Source organism: Galeopterus variegatus, unplaced genomic scaffold (assembly GCF_000696425.1).
Source record: "Galeopterus variegatus unplaced genomic scaffold, G_variegatus-3.0.2 Scaffold4648, whole genome shotgun sequence".
Taxonomy (NCBI): domain Eukaryota; kingdom Metazoa; phylum Chordata; class Mammalia; order Dermoptera; family Cynocephalidae; genus Galeopterus; species Galeopterus variegatus.
Window position 1 is genome coordinate 57,637 of NW_007730759.1, and position 4,295 is coordinate 61,931.

General features: G+C 46.4%; 1 protein-coding gene across 2 annotated transcripts in view; it reads left to right on the plus strand.

Moving 5' to 3' along the window:
• The first annotated feature begins 303 nt into the window (after nt 1-303).
• MPPE1 (metallophosphoesterase 1) overlaps nt 304-4,295 on the plus strand; it is a 16,439-nt gene continuing 12,447 nt past the window's right edge. For both annotated transcript variants that reach the window (XM_008588050.1, XM_008588051.1), the window contains exon 1: nt 304-373. The gene's annotated coding sequence lies outside the window, so the exon portion shown is untranslated. The remainder of the gene's footprint in view (nt 374-4,295) is intronic.

Genomic DNA, 4,295 nt, shown 5'->3' on the forward strand with positions numbered 1-4,295 from the left:
AAAAAAAAAAAAAAAAAAAAAAAAGTCAGTCAATGAATAAATTATTTGGCTCCCAGCTATGAATTGCAGTTCTTATTCTTAGGTGTTGGGCAGTATGGAACAATGTTGTATGTGTATTTTATATATAGATATATTATGATTTAAAAGACATTCTTGAACAAAATCATAATGTCGGTCATTTTTCTTTAGCTTCTCAGCTTTTTTACTTTCAAGATTGATTAGGTTACTTGTCAGTAGTTCACTATTGAAAGATCATTCAGCAACAAAACATATTTTCTGTTTTATTTCAGACAAACACGCTCTGATCTGGGGACCAGATGCCAACTTAGAGCCTTTGTACCAGTCTCAGTCCTCCAGTAGCATTCTTTAAAAGGTGAGGTGACTCAGTGATTCTCCTGGAAACAAGGGCTCCCAAGACTCTTTCTCTGTCTCTTTCTCTTTCGGATTTAGACCCAAAAGGATGTCCTTGTTATAGGCATTGTTAGCTTTTTGGGTTGTGTGTGTGTGAGTGTGTTCTTATTTTGTGTGAGTTTCCTGAGGTCACACAGCTGGGAAGTGACACAGCTGGGGCATAGACTTCCCAGCTGCCTGGATCCTCAGGATCTAGGGGATAATCCAGGAACTACCTTGCCTTTCTGTATGCTTCTCTTTGAAAAGAGATGCTTTCTCCAAAGAAAGCTCACGAGAGGATTTACTTTTATGTGCACTATTTCTACCAGTCACCACGGCCTCCGGGAGGCAGGTGCCATGGTCGTGAGATACAGGGAGGGCAGGTGGCCTGTGTGCGGCTGCCCAGCAGAGCCCGGCGTGTGTTCTCTTCATCCCGGTGTAGCTGCTGCTCCGTGGGCGGGTGTTCCCGGCATGCAGGACGGGTATGTGCGGAGCAGCAAGTGGCCCTGGGCCCTGCCGGGAGCTCTGTTTCCTCTGCCCTGCTGGGAGGGCGGGATTGTCTGCGGGGCTCTAGCTGCCAGGTCAGCTGGTTTCCTTCCCTCAGCCAAGTCAGAAAAGGAGGCAGCAGTTCCGTGCCTGAGGCTGGTGTAAGTCTTCGCCTGGGGAGTGAGTGCAACGACAGACCAGGTCACTTTGCACCCATCCGGAAGCAGCCTTCTGGTAGGCGTGATATCTCATTACCAAACATGGCTTTGAATGGCCTGGTGGCCTTGCTGGTGCCATTTCTAGGGAGGGAATGGATCCCTTCCTCTACCCCCATTATCTAGCTGTACAAGTTGTTGTCTTCATTTCAGGAGGGAAAAAGGGGCATGTTTTGGCCATAACATTGAAGACAGCACTGGGAATACTAATTCAGTAAGTTTTAGGTAGAGGAAGAAAAGAAATTTTCCAAGATTTGACCAAAAGAAATTCTGTTTAAGGATCTGATGTCAGAAGTTGTCCAAATATAGTTTTCACTCTGTGGGGAAAAACCCCCAAATGATTGCATTATACGGGAGAGCTGATTCTCACGGTATTAGGGTTTTCTCAAGAAAATACGTAATGGTGCCGGCGAGCTTGCTTGTTCTCTCTTTCTGTCTTTTTCTTCCCTTCACCCTTCTTTCTCCCTTCTTCTCTCCCTTTTCCTTTCCTTCCTCCCAAGTCCTCCTCTGGTTGAATTGCTCTTGTAGGATATTTTTTATTTCTTTGTGGAAAAAAGAACACGGAAGTTGGAGGGAAGGGCCGGAGCTCCCCTAACCCTTGGTTTGTTGGTGGCGTGGTCCTGCTTATCGGGGGCTTACCAGTCAGTCGCCGCAGCTGGGACCAACTGTAGGGAATCAGGGTCTGGACTGCCTCTGCATGGCTGTCCTGCTGTCTGGTCTGGGGAAGCTGCAGGACTACAGTCTAGTGTCCCAGTGCCTCCTTGCCCCGTCTGGGCCGGCCCCTGAAGGCGCCTCTCCTTGTCTGCTGCCGCTCACCTGCTCACCTGCTCACCTCTCGTGGGTGTTTCCCACCCCTCTTGGTCATAGCTGCACAAACGAGGCTCTCTCAGATTGAAAGAAGCGGGTGTAGAAGAGCATTCATCAAGTTGTCGTCCTGGCATTTGATCTCAGGAAAGCTGAAACCCATAAGGCAGCAAAGGTTTATGCAGTAGATTGAAGGTCAGGATTCCTTCCCTCTCAACCAGTCCTCTATGGTTTGCAGAAACATAAGGTTTTAGGAGGTTTGAACTGCTGTTTTGAGCTTAGCTTTTAGGTAATGTTAGGCCTTTTGAAAGAAAATGAGATATTAAGGTCAAATGGTTGCTTTTGATATATTTGATTTAATCAAAACAGGAAAACGGATGGTTTTATGGAGCATACTCGTCATTCTTAGAGTCTCTCTCTTTTCTCTTTTCTGAGTGTCAGCCAAGTAGAGGATCCATACCCTTAGCCTTGCTGATGTGTGGTTACGGACAGCATTGATGCGATCATTCTAAAGTCTGACTACAGGTAAGGTGGACGGCAGCAAGCAAGCCTTGCTCCTGTCTCCTGCCTGTGTCAGAGTAAGCACCAGCGCTGCAGAGTGGGGCTGTGCACAGGGTGGCTGCGCAGCCACCTGAGTTGCTGGGACAGTTCTGGTTTATGTCGTTGCCCGGTGATTATTAGTGCCACGTTTCTCTCTTGAAGGTGTCCCCAGTTGGAAGGTAAAAGTATAAGGTGATTCTGGTTATGTGTCACATGTGGTTTGACCTTAGAGAAAACAGAAATAACAAGTAAGTTCTAAGCAAAGAAGATATGGTACAACACGTGACCACTGATGGGCTGGGACGTGGTTGGTAAAGATAGTGTGGGTTTTCTGAGGAGGATTCCAGTAAGAGCAGTTGGTTCCAAAGGCTGCCTTTACCTTTCCATCTGAAAGGACATGCTTAAAATCTAGCAATTGTTTACTCTTCCCTCTTTAATCGAGTACTTGATGTAAGTGATGCCATTCGGGTGAAGACAGGGAAGGATGAGGGTCCTCAGGCCATCCATCTCACCAACCCCCGGTCATCCCTCTGCTGAAGAGCCACAAGTGGAAGCGTGCACCTAACAGCACAGCACGCCAACTGCCAGCGCTTGGCTTGAATAGTCCTGAGAAGCCTCCTCACTTATCAGTTTCTGAAGGTGTTTCCAATTCTGTAGTTAAGTTTTAAACTTTTTTTCCTTTTCTTTTCTGGTGTCTAGCTAGTATGGGGATCTGAACCCTTTACTTGGTGTTAGCACTGAGCTCTAACTAACCCACCTAACCAGCCAGCCCTGAGTTTTAAACTTCTGATGATGGCTCAAAGTACATGTTCACCTCTAATTTTTTTCTTTAGGTAAGGTTTACATTTTTTCCTTATCTTAATGGTTGCCTGTTACAGAACATTACTGTGAAAGAAGCTGGGGACTTTTACAGGGACTGGGGCTTATTCTTGGTTTCTGTCTGCAAATGTCAACACTTCTGATGACTGGATTTCACAGAGATTATTTCAGACCCTATAGAAATGGGATAGTTCTTGACTCCCTGCCTATGAACCATATGAAGTTCCTAGATTTCTATTAGAAGACCATCTGCCCAGAAAAGGACTTTCTTTCTTTACTGNGAAGTTCCTAGATTTCTATTAGAAGACCATCTGCCCAGAAAAGGACTTTCTTTCTTTACTGGCTGTTAGGGTGTCTGGTAGGTGTTTCCCGTGCTCCTCCCACTGCTGCAGGCCTTCAGGGGCTTCCGTGGTATCGGAGCTCCCTGTAGCCTCCAGGTCACTGCCCTTCTCGATTGTCATCCTGAGCACAAGCTGAGGAACCTTGAAGCAGAACGCCACCTCTCACAGACTGTCTCAGGGCAGACTTTGGACAACTTTTCTCTTCACGTGTCTCAAAAATAGATGCTTTCTCTACAAGATACAAAGTTCATCTAAGACTCAGGAGAAATCCATAACAATTTTGAAGGTTTCCCTGGAGAAGCCACTGCACCTAAATGTATTACAAAACCAGGCCATCTAGAGTGTCAAGGCAGATTTTCTGGGGAAAACCCGTTTTTGTGAAAACGTGCATAGCGCGGTTGCAGTATTCTGTGTTCCCATCACAGATGGTGGCCCTGTCGGGTGCTCACCTCTGAGTCCAGTGTGGAATCAATTGCTTGGATCTTTGAAGTACACTGTCCATGAATACTTACTTCTTTTGTGGAAAACAAGAGCAGAAAAGTGATGGGCTGCGCCAGAGGCAGCACATTACAGGGGCGTGTGACCTGTTGATTTTTAAGGTCATGGAGGTGTGGTGGTGAGTCCTTTTAGGAGTCAAATTACACTTGCATGTGATTATGGGCTCCTGACTTAACACACACCCTTCTGATGGATTCTCATT